The sequence below is a fragment of the Hyperolius riggenbachi genome, chromosome 8 (assembly GCF_040937935.1).
Source record: "Hyperolius riggenbachi isolate aHypRig1 chromosome 8, aHypRig1.pri, whole genome shotgun sequence".
In the NCBI taxonomy this organism is placed as follows: domain Eukaryota; kingdom Metazoa; phylum Chordata; class Amphibia; order Anura; family Hyperoliidae; genus Hyperolius; species Hyperolius riggenbachi.
This window is the reverse complement of record NC_090653.1, coordinates 139,324,008-139,342,322: the sequence shown is the minus strand read 5'-3', so window position 1 is coordinate 139,342,322 and position 18,315 is coordinate 139,324,008.

Below are 18,315 nucleotides of genomic sequence, written 5' to 3'. Positions count from 1 at the left end.
GGATGTGCCAGTAATGAAATAATTAAAAACACATTAAAATGAAGGAAAGTGATGGAACTTACCTCAAAAAAAGACAAACCATGAAACATATAGGGCTTTATTCACAAAGCGGTGCTAACAGTTAGCATGCTGGTGAAAAGCCTTTTATCATGCCTAAACTCAGTTTAGGCGTGATAAGTTTAGGTGTGATAAGTCTAGGTGTGATAAGTTTAGGCGTGATAAGTTTAGGCGTGATAACTATAGCACCAACTGGGTTAGCACCGCAGTGCACAGCTGATCAAAAGTTTTGAGCTAGCAAAGTCTGGTGTACTTCGCATAGAGTTTAGCTTTGCTTTTCATGCGGGACTTTGCGCGCGATCTAAACTTATCTAAACTTATCACGCCTAAACTTATCGCGCCTAAACTGGCTTTTCACTAGCATGGTGCAATGGTTATCACGCCTAAAGTTTTTTAGGCGTGCTAACTGGGTTAGCACCGCTTTGTGAATCAAGCCCATAGAGTCTTAAAGCGGTATCGTTACCATAAAAATCTCAACAGCAACTGGTCTGAGTGTATTAAGTGATAAAGATGCTAAGCCTGCATTCAAAACTTTCAAAACTTTTTCTGCTGTTATGATTTGGAGTTATCACATACTTAAGGAAACACTGGCCCTTTAGTAGTTGTGCCAAATAATTGCATGCTGGGGGTTCTTTTTATCTATAATGTATTCCTCCTCTTCCATTTATTTCCCTGCCTGCTGCTTATTTGAAACCTAATCACATACTCACTTGTGTTTACAAGCAAGGCTGAGACGACTCAGTGATTGGAGGAGACACGAAAAAAAGTAAAGGGCAGAAATGACATCACGAGTTAGCCTTAACTGTGGGCAAAAGACATGGCCCCCACCAGGAATAGAATTCTCGTCATTTACTATATAACATTCACTGAAATCAAAACGTGGACAGTATAATACATGTGTTATGTAAGTAGATCAAGTATTTATCTACTTATATATGTGTTTTTTTCCCCTGGCATAGTATGGCTGATCCTACTGCTTTAAAGACAACATGTTTCACGGGTGAATATACCTACTTCATCAGGTCAAAAAAGCAACTAAGTGTCTCAAAGGCTATTCTCCATAATGTTCGGTAAACCATAAAAAAATCACTGTATTTTAGGGAAACTTTTTTTGACATAAGCAATAGTTTAGTTAAAATAGATTTGCTAAAAATGTGCTCATCGTAATTTAAATGTTTGAGTAATTTGTGTGTGTTTATCGTGCTTGGGCCAGTTAGACTTAAAGTGTAAACATTCCTTCCTGACTCCAGATGGCAGTCAAATAATATCCCTGGATCAACACCTCAATGTATTACCTAGTAATTATAGCTGTGGTTGTCCTTCAATGCAAGGAATATTATGCTGGGAATACACGGTTCGTTTTTGCCTTCGTTTAAACCTTCGTTTCGATTGTGCCTTTTGTCCTTTTCGATCCCGAAATAAACAGTCATACGGTTAATATCACCACCCACGGTTTCGTTTTTTTTTCCGATTCTGATGGTTTCGTTTTTCCAATGATCGAAGGCTGCAAAGAAACGAAACGAAAATCCCTTTTTACAGGGACGGACTAGCATAAACGAATATATAATCGATCTGAACAGCCATCAAGCCTACCAATGGCTCGATTAGATGGATAAAGAGAGATAATATCAAACATGTTCGATCACTAGTCGTTCGTTTTTGGGGTCTATTAATCGAAACTATAATGAGATTATGACTATTTTCACATACGTTTTCAACACTCGATTCGTTTACCGAACGAATCGAAGGTTTAAACGAAGGCAAAAACGAACCGTGTATTCCCAGCATTACACATTTTAACCTTAACTCTTACTGTAAAGAACCATTTCTAAACAGATGGCAAACACTTTTTCCCCTCCATATGCAGATTATATTCCCTGGTCCTACCAAGCATTTGCATTTCCCTCTGCTGTATTTATTCATGTTAATCAGGTCACCTCTCAGTCATCTTTTTTCCAAGCTAAATAGGCCCAGTTTTTCCAACCTTTCTTGGTAAGTGAGACCTTTCATCCCTTAATTTAGTTGAATGTCTATGTTCTTTCTACAGTGTGGTGCCCAAAACTATATCCCATCCACCCAGGGCCGGACTTTACATAAGGCAATGTAGGCTTGTGCTTACAAGTGCCTAATGATGGAAAGATGTCTACCTCTCTTCCCCAAGTGCCTCCCTTTCCCCTTCACCATGCAGAGTCCTGAGTGGGAGAGTGGAGTGTAAATGAGAGGTAACTCACCCCGCTGTCAGCATCCCAGTGATGAAATCTCAATTCAGCTGGGGGAACCTCTAGCTACCTAATACTTGGTGACACTTCTAGCTAACTTAATATTGAGGATACCTCTGGCTACCTAATACTGAGGGGCATCTATGGCTACCTACAACATTCAGGGGAAGGGTGGGAGAGGTGACAGCTAGGCCAGCCAGCACACTTGTGGTGTGGTTCAGTTGAGTTTTTTTAGTTCACAAAGGGCGAAGTCACTGATAAGCTAATTACAGCCATAAAAGTTTTCTTGGCAAAATACAACTTCTGAGAGCAGAGGGAGATAAAAAAGGTCAATAGTTCATGTATTTTAATTTAGGGACACTTAATAGGCGGCCACTGATCAGAGACAACAAAAAATTAAATCTACTTAAATCTACTCTAAATATTTAAGTATAAAATAAAACCATGGGATGTTTTATGAGTAGAAGAATAAACACAATTGTTCACTTTAACACAGTTTATTGCATATACTCCATTAATTGAAGAAGGCACTTTTTAATAGATTTTAGCTCGTGCAATATTTGGTTGAATCAAACATCTAATCCATTATAAATATTGTATATTTTCCCCTTATGATGAAGGAAAAGCTTCAGCAAGTTGGTGGTTACTTTGGCTCCCCAGGTGGGATAGAGCGATTTATCCGCAAATTGATAATTTCACTTTCTGCTTTTTTTGAAAATGGGAACAAAATAAAAGCAGCTTAAAAAAATATGGCTTTTCTACTGAAAAAAAATAACCTATATAAACAAATAAACAAGCCTGCAAAACCTTAACTGACCCTCTGATAATTTAATCTTGTTATTCCACTTTGACCAACAACATTAGTTTAAATTAAGTTTTAAACTTTATCTGCAAATCTTTCGATTGGACCATAGGCACTCTAAGTGCAAAGAATTAGTTTTACTGCCTACAAAAGTAAAAGGAATAATTGTTTATGAGATTATACTTCCAGGACACAGCTCCAGGCCAGGCATCTTAATTAGACTCTTCCTCAGTTGTACAACTGTTTAAGGGATTAATGTACTTCCATGACTAGCACAAAAGTAACAGTAAATACTATGTTTAAGCAATGTTTTTGAACATTATGTTTTAAATCTTATTCTCTGCTCCATGTTGAAAAATAGGCAAAGGGCAGAGTGCTTAGATTTACAGCATCTCACTTCCACAATAAACATAATGCAGTTCTATAAAAAGCTGACATTTTCCTAACAGAAGGTAACCCATGACTTCCCTGGGGAGATGATGGTGCCACAATGTCACAAGAGGTCCAAGGAAGGGTACACTTATCACAACTGTCAAAAATGATTGCTCTATTTTCAGAGCAACACTGTTATTGCTGAAGATGTACAAAACGTAATAGCTGGCATTTAATATATGTTAAAAGCTAAAAGATTTGAAACTTAAAATAAGGACCTACTTCATGGATGTATAGTTGAGACATCTGTTTTACTAGTTAAAAAAAAACAGCTGGGTTATGTATTTAAAAATATACATACATATATAATTATCATTATTTATTTTACACCATGTTTTTATAGGCTATGGATTGGCAGAGTCATGTATGAATACTAACATTTGCTAATAGGGCATATGCCAAAATAGGGGCTGATTAGACAATACATATATATTGCACTTTTCTCCTGGTAGACTCAAGTCACTTTTGAATTGCAGCAATTTAGTGTGCTCTCCATAGGCAACCAGGAGCATTAGGGGGCCTTTCCCAAAGTCCTGCCTTGCTCCTTACTGTTTTACATACTGACTTCATTGGTTTTCAAACCCTACATCAAAGGCAGCCCCCATATCCAGCATGCAATCTAGCTGTTCCCCCCAGGGCTGCCTGGCAACTGGTATTGTTTAAATGGAAATAAATCTGGCAGAGTCCATATACTTCTTGCTCCAGGTAATCTTTAAGGGGAGTTAATGTAAAGGGGAAAGGGAATGAATGGGAGGGTAATAGGAGGGAATATTGTGGCAAGCCTGCTTCTTTCTGTCTAAAAATTTGACTTTAGCTAAAAGTCAAATTTTTCAAAGATGGGAACCAGCAGGGGACCAGAAGAGGACCTGGCAAAGCACAGAGGTATGTGGATCCAGCATGAACATACCCTTGTGCATACCTTAGTTAGCGTTGTCTCAGATCAGGTGTGCTTAAACTCTCAACTCTTGGAGTTAAAAATCATGTGGGTAGTGTAGGGGCCATCGGGGCTTGGTAATAGATGGGAGGTATATTTCCCCGGTATTTGGACTGTGGTCACTTTAAAACCCTGTGTGGTCCTAGGAAGGGAGTCCGGATTTTAGCAGCAAGCAGTTGCTGCTTGGTTTTTTCTTTTCAGGGCCGGACTCCTGGGATGGGAGGGAAGGAAGGGCGGGCCTTCCCATCCCATCTAGGTACACACCTGGTTGTCAGTGGGGCTGAGTCTCACTAATTATGGTATTGATGAGATGCAAATTTATGCTTAAAGAGAACCTGTACTGAGTAAAAATATTTAAAATAAACACATGAGGTAACTTCAAATGAACATTACATAGTTACCTTGCCATCAGTTCCTCTCAGCAGCTCACCATTTTCTTCTGATAATAATCCCTTCCAGTTCTGACAATATTTTGTCAGATCTGAAATATATCAGTTGCTGTCAGTAAAATATCAGTTGCTGTCAGTTATAGCTGAGAGGAAGACTGATGTACCAGGTAATGTCCATGTTTCCCTATGGCTCAAGTGGGCGATGTTACAGTTTAACTGTGTGCTGACCAGAAAGCTGTTATGGGTAATGGCCATTTTCAAAATGGAGGACGGAAAATTCCCTTGATCACAGTGAACAAACAGGACGCGGGACAGGAGAAAGACACTGAGGAGTAGACTACATGGAAGGTAAGTATGACTTGTGTATGCTTATTTTGACTTTTAATTTTCAGTTCAGGTTTTCTTTAAGAAGCAGCCTCACAAGCAGTGTGTGGAGAGGTGTTGAAGGAGTAGCATGTATGCTATGGAAATCTCCTGACAAGGAATATTGGAGTATTTGATGGAAGCCAAACCATACCCTGCTCTATTGTTTGTATGGTGTTGGCCTGATGAAAATGAACTTTGTTTGAACCTGCTGGACTTTATCTTACCAAGCTGAAGTAAGCTGAACTGTTATTTTCCACTTATTACTGCTGAACTGAAGCTGTTTATTTCTACTGCACAATAAACGGACTTTGTTTTATACATCTGTGTACTGCGTGCTGGCTGCGACCCCCTCTAAACTTCACAGTAGGTATTGCTTATGGTGTAGAACCTCATGACTAGTAGCTCCTCTCTCCTTAAAGTGAACCTCCAGACTAAAAATCTACTCATCAGCACTAAAAAGGCTTGGTGTTTCTTTATCAGTTTCACAGCATCAAAACTTTGTTTTTCTTAACCAAGGCTTATTTTTAGCTGCACAGAAGCTAAGCTCCGCCCTATCAAAGAAATCTGCCCGGGCATTTTCCCATAATGCTGTGCAAAGCATGATAGGATTTCTGATGTTAGTTTTTTTTAATTTGAGAATTGAAGCCTAGCGCATGCAGCTGGGAGGGGTGATCAGGACACAGGACAGTTGGAACTGTGTCTCATGCTCCCTGTCACCTCCTTTTAACAAAAAAGATGGCTGCCCCCATGAAATCACAAACATTTGCCTGTTCTTTTAAAACAGGGTGGCTAAGATATTATATTACCTATCTATTTTAATTAACATAACGAATGTAACGTAATGATAGTATGACGTCAGACGCTGTGCACTGCCAGCATGTATGCGGCTGTTAAAACCTGGAGAGATGGATGGACACGGTTGAAGGCTGCCATAGGACAAGTAATGCATAAGTGCACACACTGGGGGTGGGGCACATTTATACATTGGGGCAGGCTCAGCCAATTCCTTGAAGATTGCATGCTGAAATTGGATGGGAATCGGCCTGCGGTATATGGGCAGCTTCGACAAAGAGACAAATTTATCTCTAGTCAGATTCGATTAGAGATAAATGTGTCTCTTTGTTGAATCTGTCCATAATTTAAAGTGTATGGATACCTTAAGAGTTTGAAGGAACCCACACGTTTCTGAAGTCTTTCTGCTCAGCTCCTATAGTGGGAGGCTGAGGTGTGGGGTGGCATACTGTATTTTTGTTTCGTTAGTAAACAAGAACAAAACAGATGCAATTTGCAGGAAGGCTTATTCTAGATAGAAAAAGCACAGCTCCACTGTTAATTCTCAGTAAATGGCTGATGTGTGCAGTTTTTAACCTAATCCTTAAGAGTAGAAGCACATTTGTCTATGCAGAAAACCATGCATTTTTTGGGCATATGTGTTTCTACATTTTTGTTACATTTTTGGTTGGTGTTTTATGTGTGTTTTTTGAATATTTACATCTTCAACAAAAGAAAAAATAAATTATCAGATTTTTTTTTTTTTTTTTACAGAACATTGCATCTATTTTTTTCTTGTGGCTCCATAGAAAAGCATTGCAAGCAGGAAGAAGGAACTTGTTGTGCAATTTTAAAACACATATACAAACACAGTGTGGATCACACGCCAATGTAATTTTCATGCAGCCCATGGAATTTGACTTTATGCAATTTTGCATGCGTTATCCTCTATGTGGCAAAATGCATGCACATCAAATACATGTGCTCCCAGTACTAGAGGGGCAGCAGTAAAGTTTTTATGAATTACTTGGTAATTAGAGATGGGCCGAACAGTTCGCCGGCCAATGGTTTACGGCAAACTTCGGTGGTTCGCGTTCGCCTGCCAAAGGCGAACTTTCCCGGAAGTTTGATTCGCCCCATAATGCTCTATTGAGCAAAACTTTGACCCTCTACATCACAGTCAGCAGGCACATTGTTGCCAATCAGACTGCGCTTACTGGTGGAGCCCCACCCCCCTTATACAAGGCAAGGTCCTTGAGCCATTTGACTCACTCGTCTGCCTATACTAATTAGTTAAGGGACAGCTGCTAGGGAGAGTTAAATTAATCTCGTAGGCATCTCCTCCCTCCTCCCCTTCTACCGGAGGGAGGAGGGTCTCTTCTGTGTGGGAATTCCAGTATTTCAAAAGCCAGCTTACATACCGTGGCTGGGGATTGATCCCAGGTCTCAGTGTATGGTAGGTAACTAACATATCTATTATACCACCAACACTACTAGCTGAAGCTAGCCTAGCATGTACCATTTATGCTCAATCCGAAAGAAAAATCAGACAAGACAAATAACATTTATATCACGCTTTTCTCCTGGCAGACTCAAAGCGCCTGAGCTGCAGCAACAAGGGCACGCTCTATAGGCAGTAGCAGTGTTAGGAAGACTTGCCTAAGGTCTCCTACTGAATAGGTGCTGGCTTACTGAACAGACAGAGCCGAGATTCAAACCCTGGTCTCCTGTGTCAGAGGCAGATCCCTTAACCATTACACCATCCAGCCACTGCTTAAGGATATGTAGCCAGGCATGGCCTTGCCTTTTGTGTTCAACAGTTGTCCAACGAGAACCCCAGATAGCCAGGTAGATTCATCTCTCTTTCTCTCTCTCTCTCTCTAGTAGGGATGGTCACCACTTTCCGCGGAATTGTATTTTTGCGCATAAATGGATTGAGCATAAATGGTACATGCTAGGCTGGCTTCAGCATGTAGTGTTGGTGGTACAGCCAGCCTAGCATGTACCATTTATGCTCAATCCATTTATGCTCAAAAATACAATTCCGCGGAAAGCGGTGACCTTCCCTACTAGAGAGAGAGAGAGAGAGAGAGATGAATCTACCTGGCTATCTGGGGTTCTCTTTGGACAACTGTTGAACACAAAAGGCAAGGTCATGCCTGGCTACATATTCTTAAGCAGTGGCTGGAAGGTGTAATGGTTAAGGGCTCTGCCTCTGACACAAGAGACCAGAGTTCAAATCTCAGCTCTGTCTGTTCAGTAAGCCAGCACCTATTCAATAGGAGACCTTAGGCAAGTCTTCATAACACTGCTACTGCCTATAGAGCGTGCCCTAGTGGCTGCAGCTCTGGTGCTTTGAGTCCGCCAGGAGAAAAGCGCAATATAAATGTTATTTGTCCCTTCTAATTTTTCTCTTGACAACTGTTGAACACAAAAGGCAAGGCCATGCCTGGCTACATAACCTTAAGCAGTGGCTGGATGGTGTAATGGTTAAGGGCTCTACTTCTGACACAGGAGACCAGGGTTTGAATCTCGGCTCTGTCTGCTCAGTAAGCCAGCACCTATTCAGTAGGAGACCTTAGGCAAGTCTTCCTAACACTGCTACTGCCTATAGAGCGTACCCTAGTGGCTGCAGCTCTGGTGCTTTGAGTCCGCCAGGAGAAAAGCGCGATGTATATGTTATTTGTCTTGACTAATTTTTCTCTTGACAACTGTTGAACACAAAAGGCAAGGCCATGCCTGGCTACATATCCTTAAGCAGTGGCTGGGTGGTGTAATGGTTAAGGGCTCTGCCTCTGACACAAGAGACCAGGGTTCGAATCTTGGCTCTGTCTGCTCAGTAAGCCAGCACCTATTCAGTAGGAGACCTTAGGCAAGTCTTCATAACACTGCTAGTGCCTATAGAGCGTGCCCTAGTGGCTGCAGCTCTGGCACTTTGAGTCCTCCGGGAGAAAAATGTGAAATAAATGTTATTTGTCTTGTCTAATTTTTTTCTTGACAACTGTTGAACACAAAAGGCAAGGCCATGCCTGGCTACATAACCATTACATATGGTGTAATGGTTAAGGCCTCTGCCTCTGACACAGGAGACCAGGGTTTGAATCTTGGCTCTGTCTGCTCAGTAAGCCAGCACCTATTCAGTAGGAGACCTTAGGCAAGTCTTCCCAACACTGCTACTGCCTATAGAGCATGCCCTGGTGGCTGCAGCTCTGGCGCTTTGAGTCCGCCAGGAGAAAAGCGCGATATAAATGTTATTTGTCTTGTCTAATTTTTCTCTTGACAACTGTTGAACACAAAAGGCAAGGCCATGCCATGCCTGCCTACATATCCTTAAAGTGAACATCCGGACTAAAAATCGACTCAGCAGCACTGAAAAGGCTTTGTGTTTCTTTAACAGTTTCACAGCATCAGAACTTTGTTTCTCTTATACAAACCTCATTTTTAGCTGCACAGAAGAAAACTGCCCGGGCTTTTTTCCCCTGAAGCTGTGCAAAGCATGATGGGATTTCTGATTTTGTTTTTCTCTTTCTGCTGTTTTGGTGCAATTTTTTTTTTTTTTGCATTTGACATTTGAAGCCTAGCGTGTGCAGCTGGGAGGGGTTTTCAGGACACAGGACAGCTGGAACTGTGTCTCCTGCTCCTTGTCACCTCCTTTCAACCAAAAAGATGGCTGCCCCCATGACAAAGACGGCAGCCCCCATGCATCACAAACATTTGCCTGTTCTTTTAAAACAGGGTGGGTAATAGATTATATTACCTACCTATTCTAATTAACATAACTAATGTAACTTAATGACAGTATGTTTGTTTAGGCCGAAGTTCCTCTTTAAGCAGTGGCTGGATGGTGTAATGGTTAATGGCTCTGCCTCTGACACAGAAGACCAGGGTTCGAATCTCGGCTCTGTCTGCTCAGTAATCCAGCACCTATTCAGTAGGAGACCTTAGGCAAGTCTTCCTAACACTGCTACTGCATATAGAGCGTGCCCTAGTGGCTGCAGCTCTGGTGCTTTGAGGCTGCCAGGAGAAAAGTGTAATATAAATGTTATTTGTCTTGTCTAATTTTTCTCTTGGATTGAGCATACATGGTACATGCTAGGCTAGTTTCAGCTAGTAGTGTTGGTGGTATAATGGATATGTTAGTTACCTACCATACACTGAGACCTGGGTTCAATTCCCAGCCACGGTATGTAAGCTGGCTTTTGAAATACTATAATTCCCTGGCAGCTGAGACCCTCCTCCCTCCGGTAGGAAGGAATAGGTAGAAGGGGTGGAGGGTGGAGCTCCAGGTATTAGAACCCTTGAAACATGATTTCTATCATTTTTCCAGCCAGTAAATTTTTTTTTAAATTTTGAAGTTCGCCTCCCCATTGAAGTCTATTGCGTTTTGCGAACTTTTTCGCGAACCGAACTTTCCGCGGAGGTTCACGAACAGGGTTAAAACCTAAAATCGGAGGTTCGGCCCATCTCTATTGGTAATATCAAATAGACTAATTTATGAGCAGATTACATAATTAGGTGCTGAGTTAATGCAAATCTTTGGTCATAGCTGGTAACTATTTTTGAATTTGAACAGCAGCAGGATAAATGGAGAAACATGCATGCATAAAACATGCAAAATAATCACTAGGTGGTCTCCTGTACAATCTGAGATTGGATGCTAGTTTGCAAAGTCCAATGAGCATAATTTGGACCAAAGAAATCATCAATAACATCAGCTGTTCTTTAAAACTGATTATTTTTGCAGTGGTCTTTTTCTTTATATATTGGTATTCACTATTACGGTGAGGTGTCATATAGGAGCCAGCAGGCTTCCATATTCTTTTGAGACTGCTTCATGTAGTGTATTTGTAGCATAGTTGACAGCAAAGCACACAAACAACCGAAAACAGCTTGGCTGAACCTCTATCCTAACCTGCAATTCATTCACTAGGTTTAGTTACATACAACACAACCTTTTCTCTGGAATAACATGGCTATTTACAATTTGCAGGTTTTCAAAGAGCTCTGTTTTTATGCAGCTCTGAGAGCCAAGTGAGCTCTCTCACCATGAGCTTGCATGGATTTTATGCAGCACCTGTGCTCCACATGCTCAGATGTAAAATCCCCAACTTAGACCAGTGGCCAGGGAAACCCATCCATCTCTTTCCCTGGCCTGGCTCCAGGAAGCAAAACTAGCTTTTCAAAAATCCATGCACTAATGCTACATCCTCTGGGAGCATCCTAGTCAAAACATATTGCACATTGTGACCGGGATACTCTCCGAGTTGGTGTTATTTGTGCATGGGGATTCACAGTGTTGTGATCTTGTTTGAGGCCTCCCAGTCTCACAGTTCTCCTGGCCAAGGTTCCCGTTTGTGATCTGGCACCCTTGTTTTTCATGCAGTGACTCCGCTCTTCAAAAAAAAGTGTGATTTTTAAGCGTGCCTTTTTGTACAAATAAACTTAGTACACGAGGAGATGCATTTGTTTTTGTGTTTTCTACAAATCAATAATTTAGATTATTAATAATAATAATAATAATATAATCTAAAAGTGAAATAAGTGTATGATGTTTTCAGTCAGTGGGATTAAAATCAGTTGTGAGTGAGAAGCCCCTCTTAAACTGTTGTATTTAAATATAGGGATCCAGCACTGCATTATCATATACAACACATTTATTAATGTTCATCATGGCTTGAACAAAGGCAGTTTCTGAGGACCTCAGCAGTAGAGTTGTTAATGTCCATTAGGTTACTAATACAAGAGCCTTTCTAAAGAGTTTGGACAATTTACGGTATAGTCAGACATTGCATATAAATAGAGGAAATTCAAGAACACTGTTACCCTACCGAGAACTGATTGACTATCAAAGAAAACTCCAATTGCAAGAAGTGAAATAGTACAAAAGGTTATAAAGCAACCCAGGGTAACGTCTAAGCAACTAAATACCTGTCTCAAATTTACAAATGTTGATTTTCTTGAGTCTGAAGTTGGTGTGCATGGGAAAGCAGCAAGGTGAAAGCCTCTTTTCTCTCCCTGAAAAAATGCTAACCAGCTTCTTGTAGACAAACCAGAAACATACCAGACGAATATTCAGTGGACAGAAAAGCCAAAATAGAACTTAAATGAGGAGCGTTGCGTTTGAAGTAATAAAACACTGCATTCTAGTGTAAGAACTTTATCCCATCAATTGAACATTGTGAGGGGTGGGGGGGGGGGCATTCTGGTTTGGTCTGTTTTACTGTATCTGGGCCTGGAGGGCTTGCAATCATTTGGGACAATTTATTTTAAGCAATGCCAAAAAAAAAAAAATATGTTCATTAGAATATCATCTGTCAGTATTAACTACTATCATCTGTCGGTCTTAACCACTTCCCTCAACAGCTTATTTCAACTTTGCGCCTAACCTTAAAGGAATTCTATCAAAGTTTAACTATTTCTGTAAGCAGTATAAATCAATGTGCCAACAACAGTAAGTATGAGCACAGCATATATTTTTTGCTGTGCAGCGTGTCATAGTCTTTATCTAACTACTGTCGGCATCCCCTGAGAAAACTGACGGCGACGGGGAATTGGGGCAGTACATTATACAAGAGGGGAATCCTCTTGCTGCGTACAGCCATGCTTTATTCTATTCTGATTCTCCCCACACAGAATAGCAAGTTATGCAGCATGTGAGCCGGCTCATAATGTTACTGTAAGGAGCCTCTCTCACTCCTAGTCTGAAGGAGACTCCGTGCTGAGCTGCCGTTGTGTGATTACTTGTTGCTACACAATGGTAAACAAATGAGCTGGAGGAGGTTGCGTCATTGCTCTGTAGACGAGACGTAGAGGAAGATTTATACTATAATAAATCTTCCTCTACGTCTCGTCTACAGAGCAATGACGCGACCTCCTCCAGCTCATTTGTCTCCTTCAGACTAGGAGTGAGAGAGGCTCCTTACAGTAACATTATGAGTCGGCTCACATGCTGCATAACTTGCTATTCTGTGTGGGGAGAATCAGAGTAGAATAAAGCATTGCTGTACGCAGCAAGAGGATTCCCCTCTTGTATAATGGACTGCCCCAATTCCCCGTCGCTGTCAGTTTTCTCAGGGGATGTCGACAGTAGTTAGATAAAGACTATGACACGCTGCACAGAAAAAAATATATGCTGTGCTCATACTTACTGTTGTTGGCACATTGATTTATACTGCTTACAGAAATAGTTAAAGTTTGATAGAATTCCTTTAAAGAGGATCAGAGATGAAACACTAACTATAGCAAGTAGCTTGTCTATATATATCTTATCTAAAGTTTAGAAGGTTTACACAGTAAATCTATTTGAAAACAGCTTCAACAGTATATGAAAATGAGCGCAGCCATATTCTGCCCTTAAATCATTACATAGCCAAGTTGCTCGGTATCTCCACCCCTGAGCCTGTCAAAACTCCACTCCACTCTAAATCCTCTCACCTCCTCTCTCTGCCCCCTTGCCTTTGAAATCTCAGCAGCTCCCGGCTGGTAATGCCTCCTCCTCCTTCGGGAAAAGCCTCCTCCTGCCCAAACTGAGCTCCCATGAGCACTTGCTACATGGGACTCAGAATGCTTAGGTGCTGTAGGAGCTGTGGGCATGGCTTGTTTAGTTTATAGGAAATTAGTACATTAAAATAAAAAAAAAAAACTTATTTGACTTGAGAAATGCCGTATAAAATATATGTAAGGGGCACAGTTATGAAATATGTAAAAGTTAATCGCGATCCACTTTAACTTCTTTGTTCCACATTCCTTACCCTATCCAATTATTCTGGGGCACTTACAAATATTCTGTGTGTGTTATTTGACTAAAAACTCATCCCCTTTTATCTATTCATTTATTAATTTTTTCTTTCTAGCAAATAGAGGCTTGGGATTCTTTAACAATTGGACAAGAAAGGATTGGCTCAGGGGACTTTTGCCCCCTGCCACCAATCCCCCCTGTTGTTGGGACCATCATGATCATCAACTTCTGCCCGCATGATCGCGGGGCAGGAAGTTAACTGCAGTGACATGACTATCGCGTCCCTGCAGCTGTAGCAGCTGCCGCATCGGACGTGGACGTGGAGCTCACGTCCCTGTGGCAGCAATGGTTAAACATATTATTATATAGCTGAAAGAACTGACAGACTCCGGCACTCCTCATAGAATCTTCTTTTATTGAAGCCACAAAGCACAGGTACAAACGAAACCCCCTATGTCTGTTAAACATATTATTCTCCTCTAGTATTGTGTGAACGTTTACAACAAATGCAAAGTTAATATAAAAACCTGCGCAAATATAATAGAAGGAATCATGAATAATGCAGTAGCAATTGCTAAAACTGCCTAAGAGCAATCCAGATGAGAGGCACACATCAAATGTGTGCCCCTTATCTAGATGTATGTATGTATGTATGTGTGTGTGTGCATGTGTACATATATATATATATATATAGAGAGAGAGAGAGAGAGAGAGAGAGAGAGAGAGAGAGAGAGAGAGAGAGAGAGAGAGAGAGAGATGGATATATATATATATATATATATATATATATATATATATACAGTGGCTTGCAAAAGTATTCAGCCCCCTTGAAGTTTTCCACATTTTGTCACATTACTGCCACAAACATGAATCCATTTTATTGGAATTCCACTTGAACCACCACTACAGAGTGGTGTACACTAGTGTTGGGCGAACATCTAGATGTTCGGGTTCGGGCCGAACAGGCCGAACATGGCCGCGATGTTCGGGTGTTCGACCCGAACTCCGAACATAATGGAAGTCAATGGGGACCCGAACTTTTGTGGTTTGTAAAGCCTCCTTGCATGCTACATACCCCAAATTTACAGGGTATGTGCACCTTGGGAGTGGGTACAAGAGGAAAAAAAAATTAGCAAAAAGAGCTTATAGTTTTTGAGAAAATCGATTTTAAAGTTTCAAAGGGAAAACTGTCTTTTAAATGCGGGAAATGTCTGTTTTCTTTGCACAGGTAACATGTTTTTTGTCGGCATGCAGTCATAAATGTAATACATATAAGAGGTTCCAGGAAAAGGGACCGGTAACGCTAACCCAGCAGCAGCACACGTGATGGAACAGGAGGAGGGTGGCGCAGGAGGAGAAGAAGGCCACGCTTTGTGAGACACAACAACCCCGGCCTTGCATGAGGGCAAGAAGCGTGCGGATAGCAGGCTTTGTACCGCCATGCAGTCATAAATGTAATAAAGATAAGTGGTTCAATAAACAGGGACCACGCGGCAACGCTAACCCAGCAGCAGCAGACGTGATGGAACAGGAGCAGGCGCAGGAGGAGAAGGCCACGCTTTGTGAGACACAACAACCCAGGCCTTGCATGAGGGCAAGAAGCGTGCGGATAGCATGCTTTGTACCGCCATGCAGTCATAAATGTAATAAAGATAAGTGGTTCAATAAACAGGGACCACGCGGCAACGCTAACCCAGCAGCAGCAGACGTGATGGAACAGGAGGAGGCGCAGGAGGAGAAGGCCACGCTTTGTGAGACACAACAACCCCGGCCTTGCATGAGGGCAAGAAGCGTGCGGATAGCATGCTTTGTACCGCCATGCAGTCATAAATGTAATAAAGATAAGTGGTTCAATAAACAGGGACCACGCGGCAACGCTAACCCAGCAGCAGCAGACGTGATGGAACAGGAGCAGGCGCAGGAGGAGAAGGCCACGCTTTGTGAGACACAACAACCCAGGCCTTGCATGAGGGCAAGAAGCGTGCGGATAGCATGCTTTGTACCGCCATGCAGTCATAAATGTAATAAAGATAAGTGGTTCAATAAACAGGGACCACGCGGCAACGCTAACCCAGCAGCAGCAGACGTGATGGAACAGGAGGAGGCGCAGGAGGAGAAGGCCACGCTTTGTGAGACACAACAACCCAGGCCTTGCATGAGGGCAAGAAGCGTGCGGATAGCATGCTTTGTACCGCCATGCAGTCATAAATGTAATAAAGATAAGTGGTTCAATAAACAGGGACCACGCGGCAACGCTAACCCAGCAGCAGCAGACGTGATGGAACAGGAGCAGGCGCAGGAGGAGAAGGCCACGCTTTGTGAGACACAACAACCCAGGCCTTGCATGAGGGCAAGAAGCGTGCGGATAGCATGCTTTGTACCGCCATGCAGTCATAAATGTAATAAAGATAAGTGGTTCAATAAACAGGGACCACGCGGCAACGCTAACCCAGCAGCAGCAGACGTGATGGAACAGGAGCAGGCGCAGGAGGAGAAGGCCACGCTTTGTGAGACACAACAACCCAGGCCTTGCATGTGGACAAAAAGCGTGCGGATATAGCAGCAATGCTTTTTGCCGCCATGCAGTCATAAATGTAATACAGATGAGAGGTTCAATAAACAGGGCCCGGAAACGCAACACCATCCCAGATGTTCATTGGTCATGTTACTTGGTTGGGGTCCTGGAGTGTTGCGTAGTCATTTCCAATCCAGGATTGATTCATTTTAATTTGAGTCAGACGGTCTGCATTTTCTGTAGAGAGGCGGATACGCCGATCTGTGACGATGCCTCCGGCAGCACTGAAACAGCGTTCCGACATAACGCTGGCTGCCGGGCAAGCCAGCACCTCTATTGCGTACATTGCCAGTTCGTGCCAGGTGTCTAGCTTCGATACCCAATAGTTGAAGGGTGCAGATGGATGGTTCGACACAGCTACGCCATCTGACATGTAGTCCTTGACCATCTTCTCCAGGCGATCGGTGTTGGAGGTGGATCTGCACGCTTGCTGTTCAGTGGGCTGCGGCTGCATGGGTGTCAGAAAATGTTCCCACTCCAAGGACACTGCCGATACCATTCCCTTTTGGGTACTAGCTGCGGCTTGCGTTGTTTGCTGCCCTCCTGGTCGTCCTGGGTTTGCGGAAGTCAGTCTGTCTGCGTACAACTGGCTAGAGGAGGGGGAGGATGTCAATCTCCTCTCTAAAGTCTCCACAAGGGCCTGCTGGTATTCTTCCATTTTGACCTGTCTGACTCTTTCTTCAAGCAGTTTTGGAACATTGTGTTTGTACCGTGGATCCAGAAGGGTATAAACCCAGTAATTGGTGTTGTCCAGAATGCGCACAATGCGTGGGTCACGTTCAATGCAGTCTAGCATGAATTGAGCCATGTGTGCCAGAGTCCTACCAGAATCCTCATCATCCTCTTGTGAGCGTTGTGATAGTTGTTGTGATGCATCATAGTCGTCACCTTCCTCCTGGTCTGCTTCTGCTGACCATTCGCGTTGAATTGTGGAAGTCCAACGTGCACCGCTCTGGCCCTCGTCAGTGGTGGCATGAAATTCCTGCTCCAACTCCAGCTGTTCCTCCTCCTCTTCTTCGTCATAGCTGCTGGGGCCAGCGTTCCCTGAGGCGGATGGCCTGATGTTGGTACCATCACGCTGATCGTTTTCTCCTTCAGATTCCCCCAGTTGCATCATGACAGCTGTTTCCTTGATTTTTAACATCGACCTCTTCAGTAAACACAGCAGTGGTATGGTAATGCTGACTGAAGAGTTGTCACTGCTCACAAGCAACGTGGATTGCTCAAAATTTTGGAGGACTTGGCAGAGGTCCAACATGTTGGCCCAATCGGATCCACAGAAGCTTGGCAGCTGGCCGGATGCGCCTCGGTACTGCGCCGTCATGTACTGGACCACTGCACTCTTCTGCTCGCAAAAGCGGGCTAGCATGTGCAGCGTAGAATTCCAGCGCGTAGGGACATCACACAGCAAGCGATGGTGGGGGAGATTGAAGCGCTCCTGCATCTTGGCGAGTGCCCCCGAAGCAGTACTGGAATTTCTACAATGTTTGGACACTCGACGCACCTTCAACAGCAGATCGGGCACGCCTGGGTATGTCCTCAGGAACCGCTGAACTACTAGGTTCATCACGTGCGCCAGGCAAGGGATGTGTGTCAGCTTAGCCAACCTTAAAGCGCGAATGAGATTACTCCCATTATCACACACAACCATGCCCGGTTTCAGGTCCAGCGGTGCCAGCCACAAATCCGTCTGTTCCTTTATTCCCCTCCAAATTTCCTCCCCTGTGTGCTGCTTATCCCCAAGGCAGATTAGCTTCAGCAACGCTTGCTGACGCATGCCAACAGCTGTGCTGCACTGCTTCCACGATCCTACTGCTGCTGGGTTAGCGTTTCCGGATGAGGTACAGCTTTGAGATGCGTTGGAGGAGAAGGAGTCAGAGAGGTAGGTGCTGCTGTTATCCAGTGGGAGGGACGGCGGTGCAGCTGTTTGTGGCGTGGGCAACACCCGTGCCGTAGCAGGTGAGGAATCGCTGCCAGGCTCCACAAGGTTCACCCAGTGCGCGGTAAGGGAGATGTATCGACCCTGGCCGAA